This window comes from Nelumbo lutea, chromosome 1, assembly GCF_056320005.1.
Source record: "Nelumbo lutea isolate HS-2025 chromosome 1, American lotus-T2T, whole genome shotgun sequence".
Taxonomy (NCBI): domain Eukaryota; kingdom Viridiplantae; phylum Streptophyta; class Magnoliopsida; order Proteales; family Nelumbonaceae; genus Nelumbo; species Nelumbo lutea.
The window spans coordinates 18,473,739-18,489,653 of record NC_142684.1 but is presented as its reverse complement, the minus strand read 5'-3'; the positions used below and the strand labels follow the sequence as shown (position 1 = coordinate 18,489,653).

General features: G+C 35.0%; 1 long non-coding RNA gene across 1 annotated transcript; it reads left to right on the top strand.

The window, feature by feature from the left end:
* Window positions 1-390: 390 nt before the first annotated feature.
* LOC148873802 (uncharacterized) lies at window positions 391-14,071 on the top strand. Its single transcript, XR_016101273.1, has 3 exons — window positions 391-557; window positions 13,335-13,647; window positions 13,741-14,071. It is a non-coding gene; the product is annotated as an uncharacterized LOC148873802 (long non-coding RNA).
* The last annotated feature ends 1,844 nt before the right edge of the window (window positions 14,072-15,915 follow it).

Here is a 15,915-nt window from a genome sequence, read left to right as displayed (position 1 = left end):
TAAGCCTTCGGGCATTTCAAAAAAAACCAACAAAGCCCATTTATGTCTAAATTCACTCCAATAAAATTCATTGCCACTCTTTCTAACAGAAAGAATACTACAAGAAAATAAGTCAAAGGCGGCGGTTTTAATGACTGCCGCTAGAGTGATATCTGAGGAGGCGGTCCTCTAAAGACTGCCTCTTACATTGCTTTTAGAAGCTGAAATAACGGTCTATAGTGATATGTTCGATAGATTTTACAACGGACCAGATTTAAACTGGTTTAATCTTACAACGGACCGGTAGTAGGAGCAACGCCGGAAGGCGAAAAAATTCTTCCTTGCATAGTATCCTCCTGTTCGACAAGACAAAAAGTTCTCTACAAAGAGAACCTTGCAGAAAAATTTTGAAGAAGATGACAGAGGAGAATTATTTTTTGGAGAGAAATCTAGAGTTATGCGATTCCAGTCCAGCATTCATTCTTTGTTTGAGAAGGGGAAAGATACCAGAAGGGGGAAATTTCTAGGTGATATCCAAGCCACCACCAAACTTGTTCATTCGAGCAGGAGAAGAGGAGGTAACATTCTGACCCTCTTTCTTTTTTCCTCCTCTATCATTCTCTCCATTTTTCTCTTTTTTTTTCTCAAGGAATCCCCCTTTTCCCTTCATCTTCTTCGTTGGGATGGCAGCCACGAACTGGATTCTACACAGTAACAACGGCAACCTCTTTTTCCTCCGCTTTTCTTGTCAATTTCTTTCCTTCTCCCTCTCTATTCGTATCTCTTTTTCACCACCATTTTCGAAAGTCAAATCTTATTTGAATGACGTAATTAGTGAGCCTGATTATGTTTGTTTTGTTTGGGAATCAATCTAAATGCAAGACCTACTATGTTTTCTTAGTTGATGTTTAGCATAAGCATTATATTGTGTTGTGGCTTTATCCCTGTGGGATGAATGTGGTAAGATTGATTTGTTGGACTTATTTAGCTTTACAATTTTGGATGATTCCCATGTCAAAAATAAAAAAAGAAAATAATAACATGAAAAGCAATAAAAGAAAATATAAAAGAGAATGAAAGTAGAGAATGATGACTTGAAAATAGGTAGCGCGAAATAGAGGTGATCTTTCCATTTGTAGAATTAGAGTGAAAAGGGGTGATTAGCCATGGAGGATGAAGTAACTCAAAACATAAGAAAAAAGAGAAGAGTAAAAAAATAAAATAAATAATAATAAGATAGAATAATAAATAAATTTGGCAAGAGGAAGTGAAATGGAGAGGCTGATTCTACATATTCCATTGTATTTAGGTGATAAATGAGTAGAATAAGTCATTAAATGAAATAACGATAAAATGAATAATTAAAATAAAAAGATTAAATTAGAACGAAATTATTGATTTATTTACCCTTGCTCTTATCAAAATCTTCATTAATAAGAAACTGAAAATCTAGGCTTAATTACACTATATTATTGGTTCATTTTTAGTCATAATTTATAGTATGGATAATAGCTAGTAATAACAATAGATCCAGAGGACTTGACCAAGGATAGAGACAAAATTTATCAAGTAAATAGTATGAATATAAGACTGTGAGAACTATGATTCTGTAGTCATAATTTATAGTATGCCCAACATGATCCAAGCCTAGATAGTAAAGAATCTAAAGAAAATATTCAGTTAGGATGAGACCATAACAAAAAGATAGAGAAAACTACAATTCTGTAGTTGAAAATAAGAATGATGAAACTAAAAGATAACTCAGAATAATGATACATGAAGATGAAATTACTCCATGAAACCTTAGCAACAAAAGAAACAAAAATATCAGACATTTATTATGTCAGTACTCACTCATGGAAGGAAAGTTGTTAAATTTTAAACAAATCAAACAGTTTCAATTCAATCTAACTCTTTTTCTGGTCAGTATGTTTGATAATGAGCATTTTTTATTGGTAAAAATCAAGATTTTATTGATAGATGGAATCGGAAGAAGAGAGAAAAGGAGAAATTACATGGGAAAAAACTCAGGCAAATAATAGCAACCAATCTCCCCAAACACTTACTTGAAAAACTCTTGTATGGTAGGATAGAACCCCAAAATAAAACACTCCTCATTACCCTCCTCTAGCAGCTGAATTAGCTAGGTCAGTGGAAGACTCTAAAAGAGTAGGAATCTCTCTCCCCCTGCCCCCCCCCCCCCCCCCAGGTATATGAACAGGGAGATTCATAGGTGATCTTGGTGATGCAAAGAAAATGAGAGCTGAGAAATGGCATAAGTCAGAAACTGAGAATGATCCTATGACAGAGAACTGAGAAATAAAAAAACAGCCATGAGGGTCAACAGTCCATATTCTCTAATTAGGACTGGATAAACCCTAGATAAGGAATAACAGATTAGGCAAATCAGCAACAAGAATAGAAAATAAAATAAAATCATTTGGACAAAACCCATTTTTTATACAAGGGGACACTCCTAATTATTAATCAAAAGGTAAAGTATAATAATATTAATGAAAAGGTCCTTTGTACAATGAGAAGCTATACAAAAAGCCATCACGACCTCAAAAGGTCACTCTCAAAAAAATTACAATCAGAATTAACCTCTTTAAAGTTAGCAAGAATAGACAACCAATTCCTTACAAAGCCTAAAGCCAAATTTTACTTTGTTTGTGAAAAGTAAAATAGGAAGCAAATGGTGTGGGCATATCCCTTACAATTGAAGTTGTTTTCTCTGGAAGCCTTTGGTTTCATCTTGGCCCAACATTACCATGGATCCCTTTCAGAGGTAAAGGTTGTTGTTCTATTCAGGGGCCCTGAATGTGTTCTTTCATCTTGACCCAACACTACCATTAATGGTTGTACCCTTCACCTTGCCCCTACTAGTCTATTCCTGGGGGGAGGTGGAGAGAGAGAGAGAGAGAGAGAGAGATTTATTGCAAAGAGCCCTGTCCAGATGCAATTATAGAGATCTGGACCATGGACCGTGGGTTAGATGGGAGTAAAATCTTGTGGTAAAACAATGGTGGGATTGCATCAGAGTAAAACCATTTGAATTGAAAATGGCATCACTGAATTATTTCAATTCTAATAACACCCACATTCACTGCACTTATTGTCATTTGGTCCCACCAAATGCTGAACCCTCAGCTCAAGCAGATCAAGCAATTGAGTAAGAAGTGGTCCTTGTTATACATGAATTCCCTCCAAGCTATTGAGTAAGAAGTGGGACCATGTGGTTGGGTGGGATAATGTTCTCAAGCATCAAAATTACACAATGGAAATACCACACTTAGACCTTGTATTGCTTCACGTCTCCTTGCCTACACTTGTTGCATAAGTTGTCTCGAAAAACTTCTGAATTACTTTCTTGTATTCTGAAAGCTGAAACAGGTTCTAGCTCCTCTGTATTCTGAAATCCATGGCATCAATTACTTCTAGAGGCACCCTTAATGTAATGCTTTTTGGTTTCTACATAAAATTGGAACATATTACACCCTTAAAAGGACTTGTTAGAGTATTATTGTGGCAATTTTTAGTTTTATCTTGGTTAATTTTCTTATCAGCTTCGGCTCTATTATGGAAGAACTTGTCAGTTACTATTTCTGTTTTAATTTATTTTCACTTGTCACAAAACTATATGATAGATGGTTTAGATGTTGGTTCTGTTTTGTCTTAATGGAGGTTCTTTCTGCTATCTCTGTGCAAAGACACCCCCTCATGTCAAACAAGAAATGGTGTCAAATATGATTTCATTTATTTCTACTTTTAATTTTTTATTACTTTAATGCTTGTTAGTAAAGTAATAAAAGCCTATTAATTACTAAATAATTTGGATCTGATGTTCTTGTATTTCCATTCTTGATCTAAAGTTGCTGCTTCCCGGTTTTGTTCTTCATCTATGGTCTTTTCTTGTAATTTGGTTATGTTGAACGGATCAAACATGGCCACCTGTAATTTGGTTATGTTGCACCAAGAAGTATATATTAGATTAGATGGGTGAGAATCTTCCAGATTGATTAATTTTTGTTACCAAATATCTATTAGCTTGAACTCATCTCCTCTCCAGTTTAAAAAGGTCATTATCCATGTTGTTCTTAGCTTATCTGGGTAAAATCTCTTTTTTCTTTCATTAGCACTGAAAAAGAAGCGTATGTTAAACCAGATGGTGAGAATCTTCCAAGTTGATTAATTTTTGTTACCAAATATCCATTAGTTTGAACTCATCTCCTATCTAGTTTAAAAAGGCCATTATGGCATTACCCATGTTGGTCTTAGCTTATTTGGGGTCTTGCGAGTGGCCACTCTCAGACTCAAACATGTGTTCTCACTTTCCAACACGAGATTTTACCATAAAACAACACAATAGCTCCTACATTTCCCACCTGTGTAGGGATGCAAATAAGTCAAATTGAATTTGGGTAGCCGCATAACCAAAATTTGATATGAAATCCAGGATAAGTGAATTTGAGTTGATACCAATTTTGAGTCAATATCCAGTGGATCTACAAAGTTGCAACTTGTACCTAAAACTGTCCAGGGAATAGTCATCTTATTTGATCCAATTCAATTGGCTAATGAGACCTGTAAAAATTAAAAAGAAAAAAAAAGATGAATCTAGGAAAACTATAGAAGAGAAGACCAGAAGCAAGGATTAGATGGAAAACGACTAATCTTGTTAACATGGGAGGTCTTGAACCTCTTTCAAATATTGACAGCCTATTTTTCCCCACTTTCTTCTTTTTTTTTTTTTTTCTTTTTTCCAGGGAAATAGTGGTAAGATCCTATCAACATGTACAGGAATACTGAACTATCAAAAAAAGATTGTTTCTAGATGATTTGGATGAGTTGTACATCCATTTTGGACTTTGGACGAGTTTTGACGTACACCATGGATGATATTGTTAGGGGCTTGGAGGCTCGTAAATGGTAGTCTTGACATAAAGGATGAGGGTTTCAAGAACTGAACCCTAGATTCCTCCACTTCCTAATTCCACACTGGTAACTTTTTCAGGTATGATCAAAGTGAAATTTTGATGGTTTACTCAGGTCCTATTAGTTGGGGAGAGTTAACAAGGGCCAAGCTTCTATACTTGCTCAATGGTCTAAACTGGATTGTTTCATTGGGATATGCTAATCCTGTGGTGGAAGGAGATTCAATAACTGTAACTAGATGGATGAGAAATAGAGGTTTAGGTCCTTAGATTCTAAGACACCATGTTCAGGAAGCTACATCTTTGACACAAACTTAATTTTACCTTGCAAATTCAGTAGAAAGATAGCCTTTAGATAACCCCACATTATTGCTTATATTTTGGGGTTTGAGGTTTTGTCTTACTGGGGGAGAGCGGCAATGGGTATGTCTTTTTTTTCCTACTAATTGGGGGTGGGGGGGTATATTGCCCTCATTTTCCTTGGACTCTAAACTATTGTTGTTGTTGTTGTTAGTAGTAGTAGTAGTAGTAGTATTTCAATAAAGTTTCTGATTAGTTATCAATGAAAATATAAAATAAAAAGTACAGACCTATCTGGATATCATGATGGATGATGTGATGAAGGCTTATCAAATCCGTGGCCCTCTGGAGTTGGGAGAGTTTTCAGGGATGGGGACGACAGGGTGCAAGCACTTTATCTTGGCCCAATAGGTGTGGGAGATGCTGAAGTTATGTATCTACTTCAAGGTATGAGATTCGCCAAGCAATGGGGATATGAAAACCTTGAGGTAGAGGGAGACTCTAAACTTCTAATAGGATGGTTGCAGACAAAAAAAGCTTGGGTGTATGGACCCTTAGACAACATATGAGGGAAATACTTTGCCTAGCAAGGGAAGTGGGAGTAATTTGCAAATGGGTAAGCAGATCAGCCAATTTTATGGTTGACAATTTGGCAAAGCAGGGGACTCTCAAGGAAAGCTTATTTTGGGTTGTATTGTAAGATTTGAGATTTGTATGGAATCAACACTCATGCTCTGAGTGGTTGACAATATTGTATTTAACTGTTATTTTAATGAAAGTTACCATTTCAAATTAAAAAAAAAAAATGAAGGCTCATCAAATCCATGCTAAAGAGCTAAAAAAAAAGAAAAAGAGAAAACATGCATGCTACAATCCTCCTTGCATGAAGAGCAACTTATTTTATTTTTTGGTTTCAAATGTATGGCTAGCAGTGAGTGTCCCATTCATTCTATCTTGTTTCGAGTGTATGGCATTTAGCAGGAGTGCTTGAATCACTACAAAACTGCTTCTTTCAAATGTTAGAGTTTTTCAAAACTCAATTGTTATAATTTATCAGTAGGTGAAAGGTTAGTCTGTTTATTGATTTGTAATTCCAATCCAACACCGAATCTTGTTCGTTCGAGCAGGAGAAGAGAAGGTAATGTTCTAACCCTCTTTCTTTTAATCATTTTCATGATCAGTGGCGGTGAACAATGAGAACCAGCCAACCATCTTCCTCCTCTTCTTTCTTCGTCCTCTGTCGTTCTCTCCATTTTCTCTCTTTCTTTCTTTTTTTTTCTCAACTAATGCCCCATTTCCCTTCATCTTCTTCGTTGGGACAGCAGGATGAACTGGATTTTTTTCAGGTATAATCAACTGCATCTCTCTCTCTCTCTCTCCCTCTCTCTCTCTCTCTTTCAGATTCCATTGGGTTTTAAGTGGTACTGATGCATAGATTTCTAGCAATGAATTTATAAGAATTTAAATTTTGATCTGTAGCTTCTTTTGCCTTTCTTTGTCATTTATCTTGTTTAATAGCCAATGCTCATTTGTGGGTTTGTTTGCTATTTTTCAAGTTTAGTAAAAAAAGTATTGTGGTTTGTGACATGTCTCTGCTCTGATCCAGGAACAAGTAATTGATATGTCTAGTGGTTTATGACATGCCCGTAGATTTTTGTGTTTTGCTGCAGCTGTTGGAATTGACCAACCAAATACCAATATACCATCCCTCTACTCTGCTCTTCTTTGACTCAATACAAGTTCCTTTTCTCTTAATTCTTCCTTCCAACTGCATCATTGTTAGCCATCGTATTTTAACTACTCCTTCAATTTCAACTGCAAGAGCTTTTATGTTCCTCTCTTTGAATCGTATAAGGTTTCAACTACAGCTTTTTTGCTCCTTCAATCTCTATTTTATACTTTTTCAGTTGAGAATTTGTTGTGTATGGGTGCTGAATGCAATCTCTGGGTGTAAGTTGTATTTAAAAAAAGTTCAACTACAGAGGGAATTTCATGTTGTTGGTCTTTTTTAGGGATGTTGAGTAGTGAAGGCCCAACAATTCTTGAAGTTACTGCCCCAGAGTATTTTTCCTTTTCCTCATTCTGTGAATGCATATTGGAATTGCATCTAAGGATTGCAAGTAAAGTGCAGCTAACAAATTAACTTCATTTTGGTCTTCAACTTTGTTCTCTTCAGAAGTAGCTTTTTTCCCTTGGTGGTGGAAAAATCCCCACATTGTCCATTTCCTATGGTTGGTAATTGCTAAGACTAGATCAGGGGCTAGGTTTGAATGTTTGGTGCAGTGAGACACTATCTGTATTGTTTCCTTCACCTATCCAGCTCTTTTTCATAAGTTTTCTTTCTATTTTTGTTCAATCCCACTATTAATACTTATGATACCTTGGTATGAGTTAGTACTTTTTCAATAATAATAAATTATAGGGAAAAGTACGGAAACACACGATGCAGAATTCTGAATTCCAGCCCCCCCCTACAACTAGCCCTCTGCCCCCCTATAAACCACATCCTGCCCGTGAATTTGGCATCAATTCACGGTCAGGATGCATTCCCCCTGTACTTTGGGCCTAGTAAATTCTGATCTGGGCTGATTGGTACTTCTCCCTAATAAGAAAGAATTGCAGTACTAAAATTTTCTTTTGTTGTGTTTTCCTGCATTAGTGGGCAGCAATATTGTCAGACTTGGACTAGATAGAAGACTGGAATGTTCACAGGGTCACAGTTTTACCAGTTAATTGAGTGGTTAGCTTATTCAAACCATGAAAACCATCATTTAAGCAGGACCTAGAAGGGTCACTGGGTTATTAGCTGTCCAGTCCAATCCAAGCCTGACAACACTAGTGAGTACCATAGAGATGAAGTGATACAATTTTCTATCCTTGCAAAGATGCTAGAGTTCAAAGATGGAGTAAAATTATAATCAGAGAAGGGAATTAAAATTTTTTGTTATTGAGGTAAGTTGAGAGAGGATTGAAGTTTGAGTCTTGTGCTTCAACTTGATATTGTAACACTAATATTGGGAATTATTTCCCCCTCTTTCTTCTGCTAGGTGCTGCCTCGGTTCTAATTCTCCCAAGTATAGCCAAGTTCTATCACTAGGCATATAGAATGTTTTATTCTACTCCCTCTATTGAACGGGTGCTTATTTGGTGGGCTAGAGTGTTGCAACAGTTATTTTGGAGTTACAGTGACTGATTTCATAAATAATTGGAGAACAATTATATTGTGATAGTTCTTTTTCTTGTATATTACTAATTCACTGTAAATGATATAGAGATACTTTTGAGTAGTTCTTGATACATCTTCTTTTACAACTGAGGGTGCCCCTCCCTTCTCATTCTCATACTATTAACACAATACTTTTCTCTAGCTTAAAAACAAAACAAAACAAAACAAAAAACTGAATAAAACCTTCATATTACAAATGCCCAAGTCAGGACCCTAATAAAAATTAGTTCTATTTGCCTTTCCCTAGAAAGTAAGTCAGCAATGAATTTGTTCTAGGGATCTATCTACATTAAATGTTCAATTTGTACTCTCAACTACAGCTAAGTTCTGTCAACTCCTCAAAACAGAATGTTTCATTGTACTCTCTGTCTAGACAAAGGATCAACTAGGCAATTGATTGATCTTGCTACTCATATAGAATGTCATGTCCAACATTCTTGCTAGTTTCCTCACTTCACAGATAGTATACCAGTACTACAAAGGTCTCATACTGCCATTTATAAACCAATTCACTACCACCTAGGAATCTCCTACTGGCCTACCATGGTTTGGTTCATATTCTTATGCATAGAAAAATGTTTATGGACTAAACCAATTCTGTTAGATTCAGACTAGATAGATAGGTCATGGGTTGGAGAGTCCAACCATCTGGTTAACAGTTCAACTAGCTCGTTGAATTAGTGACAGTTTAGGTGGGACCATTCTACACAGACTACAGATTGGTAATAAATAAATATAAAGCTTAATCAAACAACAACCTATTTGTTAAACTCTAAATAAAGTAATCTAAAACAATGACACCCATTTGAGGTTATGAATGCTAAAAATTAACAAGTCTGACATGAGAAAGCACTTTGGTGCTGCATGGACACCACATTTAGTATTCAACATCTGTTTTCAGCTTGGTTGTTTCCATGTATTATGAGAAGACAGATTACTATGGAATTGTATGTAAGTGGCAATTCTTTAGAGTTTGTGGAGTAACAGAATGCTAGATTATTTGAAAACAAAGAACAAGGCATGCATCGTATGATTGATAGGTTAAGGAAAAGGTAGCTCATTGAGTATTGTTGATTTGGTTCTTTTAAAAAAATTGGTCTAGCATTTTATCAATGAGCAACATAAGTTATGGACTCAAATATGGAAATCTAAATATCTTGGTGATAATTTATTTTTTTCCCTTATTCTATTAGGGCAGATAACTCCTTTTTCTGGAAATCTATGCCCCTAACCTTAGGGAATTATGCCAGGAGGCGGGCTTTCTTGTGAACTCCAATTCATCAATGATGATTAATTAACTCCCCTGGATAAAGAAAATTTGCAACTTTCCCAGAACTCTTTTAATATTACACTTGTTCTGATGCTGCCATTTCTTTATTTCGGAATAATTTGGTTCTAGTTTAATATTTTTCATAACAATTCTACTAGTAACTGACTTTATGACTTAATTAAGTTAAATAAGCCCTGCAAATCTCCATATATTATTAATTCAACAACTTGACTCCTAAACAGTACAATAATTTATTTGTCTATTTGTTTTCTTTACTATGTTGTATTTCATGGTGAACCATGCATTTTATAAGTCATACTTGTTTCCCAACAATCACATAATATATCCAGAGAGTAAATGAACAAGTGGGCTCGATTGCATTAAAGAAAGATTCTTTAGTTTGAGGGATCATTTTTTCTGCTATATCTCTAATTTAAAAGTTGGGGTAAACTTGAGCTTGACCCAGTCAGTTCAAGTTCATTGAATTTCATGGCTTATAAACTTGTTTCTTTCTCACTCATTTTTTATTTGACTATCTTGACCAAGTCAAAATCTGCTGCTAACATATGATGGCAAAAGTGGACTAGCTAGTTTGTTAATTATATCCTCACTGGATTCGAAGTTAAGAGGAATTTATGGGTTTTGAATCTCTGTACCCCTAGATAGTTTGTTAATTATATCCTCAATGGATTCGGAGTTAAGAGGAATTTATGGGTTTTGAATCTCTGTACCCTACTAGTTTGTTATATTTTAGAGAAATTTTTTTTCCCAAGTTTGATGTTTCATACTTGGTTTAATTGATAAAATCTTATGATTTCATAGCATTACCCTCTTTAATAATTGATTATACCATAATTTGATTGGTAGAAGTTGAAATTTTGAATGTATAGGCTAAAATGTTGGCAAGAAAAAAAAAGGTTATTTCTTTCAACCATGGACCTCTAAGTTATTTCATTGTACTTCTAAATACCTTGCTTGGTGATTATGTTTTGATGATCTAAATTTAATTTATGAATGCCAACCTAACAATGTTGTGACAGGTTAAAATGAACATATTAAAAAAACTTAAAAGAAAGGGGGACACGATCACAAGCAAGTAAACCAGGGGCCCGTTCGACCATTAGTAACACACACAATATAGAAGATACATGGCCACATGTAAGTCAATCGGTGGCCCATCCAACTACTAGGTCAACACCAGATGTAGATGATACTACATCACAAACCTAGTCACTAGACTTGAGAAGGCATGAGGAGTCCTCTAGTGGACAATATGTTGGAGAAGGGTCTTCTCGTACACCATGTAGGTTAAGAGGCCCCACCATGCCACTAGATATATGGAACATGCTTGAAGGGGAACAAATTGAAATATGATCAAATGAATACAACCAACCCAATGATGAAAAAGCAAAGTATTTAGTTAGATTTTTGGGTAGCCTTGCACGAACTCCAAACAAGTTGCCCATAGACATTAACGGTTGGAGAGAAATTCCTACAAAAACAAAGACATGGAAACTTATCAATGTATTGAATCCATTGTTTTTTTTTTTTTTGTTTTTTTGTTTAGACATTTCTCTTATGTAGACATAATGATTGATTTACTATTTTGGTCATAGAAAAAATTCAAGGTGATTAATGGTACAAAAGACTACATTATGAAGTCATTGGGTAAAAAGTGGAGGGATTGGAAGTCCAATTTGAAGAAAAAGTATTATGACCCAGATCCGGATAGTACATATGCACTACTTGAGCAAATTATCAGGTTAATATATGATAACTTTGCATTTTGATGCCTTAAGGGCATAATTTCAAGGGTATTTTCGGCTTTAGAATAATCAAAGTGTGCCATTTTCCCATTTAAAATCAATGTTGTGACCTCTGAGGGTCTCTATGCAAATTTTGTGGAAAACTGTAAAGTTTTCATGGCTGAAATGCAGTTTTTGGAAAGCTGGTGTGAAGTCCAACTGAGAGAGGGGGTGTTTTTGTGAAAAACTAAGAGCAGGAGAGCGCCTCCTATCTGCTAAACCCAGAATGGTGCCCCTCATACTGTATTAGCATGCTCCCATCTCTTTAGCAAACCTTATGGTGCCTTATAACCCATTCTATTCATCTCTAACAAACCTTAGCCACCCCTAACTGCTAAATCCTCACCTTCCATCCCTTTTAATCTTCATCATCCATTATAGGGCACTCCCTTTTTAGCATTCTAACCTTAGGGAGCCACCTAACTTATAATCTTCACCATTCAACCTTTAGCCATTAAATCTCAGTCGTACATAATATTGGGTGCCTTCTCCTTTTCTTTTCAACCTTAGGATCACCTTAGAACCATCCGAACCCTTCATTCTAAACCCTAGGGCACCCATATTTTTGCAAAAACCTATCTGCCGCTTCCCTCTTTCTCTCTAATTCTAGTTATATTCACCATTCTCTATAAAAAGGACCCCAGGGGCCCTGGAGAAGGGTTGGCCAATTCATCCAATTCACAATGCTAAGGTTTCTTGAGGAGTTCAAGGATTGTAGAAAGGGAGGACGCCCAATTCTTATAAGGAGGGGTTCCTGCAAGTTGTTCAACCAATCTGCAACTACCGCCACTATATCTGATCAATCATTCTTTTCTTTTCTTCATTTTCTTTTCCGTTATTTTTATTTTAACACTCTTTTAGATTTAATTCATGTTCGTTTCACTGTTTTGCATATCTGAATTCGTCCAATTCAAGGCTAAGGTGTCTTGAGGGGTTCAAGGGCTGAAGAGTGGAAGGACGCCCAATTCTTATTAAGAGGGGTTCCTGCAAACTGTCCAGCCAATCTACAGCTTCCACCACTGGATCCGAATTTGGATCACATTTATTTATTTCTTTTGTTAATTTCAGTATTCTGTTAATTTCTGAATTTTGAGTTATCGTCTTGTTTAATTCTGAACCTTTAAGTTTAGCATTAATAAATTTTATTTTATTATTTTCTGCAATTCCCAATTGTATTCTCTTTCCCGGATCTAAGTATGTAACAGTTTTTCCCTTGCTTCTTTGTGGATATTACCCGTTCTCACCCATTTACTGTGTTTGTATTTGTTTGAGAATCGAAAAAATTTTATAAATATTAAACTAGTGTTCCGAAATGATTAATGACATGCTTCTAGTCAAACCAATATACACCAATGGAAAAAATTGGTACAATTTTGGAGATCTGAAAAAGGGATTGTAAGTATCTTAAATATTTAAATATTTTTGTTTGTTATTTGAATGAGTGAAAAGTAAATTAGTTGTATTTTAATATAAGCAAGATCCATAACCAACAAAGCTAATCGCTCCAAACAAATAGTCAACCACACAGTAGGAGAAAAGAACTTTCCAAGAGTATGCGAAGAATTGGTAAATATACAACTTTAATATGTTCATTATACTTTTTTCATTCATTTATTTTTTTATATAAAAACAATTACATATTATTTTCATGGTGATAACAAATAGAGAGGGAAGCTGATGTATCATGTGCGGAGGTATTCTTTGCAACACACAAGAAAAATGATGGAACACCTGTATATCCAAGATTGGGTGCTTTAGTGGTATAGTTATTCAAGTGTGTATTAAATGGTATGAACTAACAAGTTTTGAATTACTAATAGGTTTGTATAATATTCAAGGAGGAAATGCAAAGTTGCATGTCTCAAGAGGAAGACACTCAAAATAAGGGCAATGAACAAGGACATGAGAATGTCTATGCTCGTGTGATGGGCCAAGAGCGTCATAGCCGAGTGCGTGGTATAGGTTTAGGCCCAACTCCATCCAAGTACAGGGGCCCATGGCAGAGCCATGAAGATGCCTTGAACTAATGAAGGTAAAAGAGCAAGTGAAGAGCATTTATAGAAGATGGAAGAACAAATTGCATCAATGCGAGAACGAATGGATGCGATGGAAGCTCAATTACTTAATAGACAGGTATCACCCTTACTTATATTTGTATTTAAATAATTTATACTTGATTGTATAAATATTTGTTTGATAATTTATGTTTCATTAATTATATGCAAGGATTGAGGTGAATCATCACAATTGTGAAGGAAGTCCTCTACACATGCTTTTCAAAGTCCCTTCTATCATCAATTTAGCTCCAACATTGAACCACAAGTGTTTTTACTAAGTGTAATTTGATTTAAATACAAATGAGAAAGTGTAAGGTGTTTGTTGACAAGGAGAATTGCATTTGCAGGAAAATACAAAATGTAATTTATTGACTTTCATGCAAGGAGGAATTGTATCCATTACCAAAGCAACCATTACAAGTTTAGATCCTCAGAATATTGTGGGTGGTGTGCCACTTGGTTATGAATGGACAAAGGTTGTGATCAATGTTCCAATTATAAGTGATGCACCACTAGTGCGCCTATATGAACGCTATAGAACAGTTAGAACCGTTGTTGGTGTTCCGATTGCTTGGAATTCAATCCACGTAAATTTTATGTGTCGTGTCTATCTTTTATAATTAAAATATTTGAATATAATTTTAAACTTTATATGATATGATTTGTAGATTCAACCATTATGCTAAGCAGATCTACATCCACTCTTGGTGTCTCTTTAGAAAAGTATGGAATGATTGTAAGTCAAAATTTTCCCTTGGAAATAATGTGATATGTAAAAAATGCATAAGGTTTCTAGGGTGTTTATTTTATGTTTTCAAATAGGTTATTTGTTAGAAGGGAATCAAATTGAAAATCAAAAACATATTTTTATTACAGTTTTTGGCACTAACAAACAAATATGACAGGAGTGAACTAAAGCCCCTAAAGGACTATCTGAAAATAGCTGAATTGCCTGAACTAAATGACTTATGTTTATGATTATTGTCTTTTAATGGATAAAATGGTCATATGATAAAATAATTACCAATGATTCAAATTGTTTGAATTTTCGCACCCACACCAATTAAGTGCCAACCCAATCAACAACATTTATTTGTTGATGCAGATGTAGTCACAAAGTAAGTGGACGAGTGGAGTAAAATGAAATGTTGGAAACTTGAACCCCTCCAAACATTAATCCCTATTGTCTTTTTAATGTTTTGAGGAATAAAATAAAATATTTTTCTTCCAGTTGGTGAAGAGAATCAGTTTTCGCTTCATTTGAGGAGTACAACCCAATATTTGTTTTGATTGCTCTCCTATGCATGGTTCTTTTAGGTTAATATTAAGTTTTCTTTCAGTTTGTCTATTGTATAGTTTAATATAGTTCCATTTGATCCACATAATGCTCACTTTCAATCCATTTCTTGGCTTATCAACTCAGCTTTAGCAAGCTTTATCCTTATGGGTTCTAGAAATGAAGTCCATTTACTAGTGGATTTTTAATGCAGATCATGCATTTCTGTAGGGAACATGATCTTATTGTGGTTAAATCTATCATGCTTAACTATGGTTCTTTCTTGACGTGGTTAAATTGTAACTCTCTATCTGGAAACATCTTATTGCACCTAACTTCATTGATTCGGATCCTAGTGCATGCTTGTTAATTGTGATATTCTTTTAAAGTTATATTGAAACCAGAAGTAGTGTTATCATAAGTTTTAACAGAAAAAGTGATTGGTGTATTTTGGTCTTGAAGATTTTACTTCTAGCAAATATCTTCGATAGTTCGATAGTTGCCATATGTACACCAATTACTACACAAGGTTATTTTTTATGAAAATGAGAACTCATTTGTTAATGTATTAGTGTTTATAGTTGAAGCTGGCTACAGTTCTAATGAAAAGCTGCTTTCTAAAGCTTTCATTAATTTCTTTTTGAGGATTTCAATGGATCCATAATGGGCCAAAGGACTAATGAAAATTCATTATTTGTGCAACAATACCTATTTCAAATGTATGTGATAAGAGTTTGCACAAGTATTCCATCTCTACCTCCCCTAACACAAAAAAGGAGTCTAGTTATACAATTGGATCTTATTTCCCTATTTCTATCATGAGTATTGTCTAACCTTCATTTGTTGTCTGCTCTAAGATGGTGTATTGTAATGTTTCTTTTTTGCATCTCTGGAATATTAGGGTGGTCGAAAGAGGCTGAAAAAGAGGGAGAAGACTACCCTTTATTTTCTCTTGATCACAGTGGAAAAGTTTGTCTAGACCTGTTTATTATGAGGATAAATATACTATCATACCTTTCATTCTCCCTCTTTACAAAGTTTTCCAACATGTTCCATTATTCTATTTGA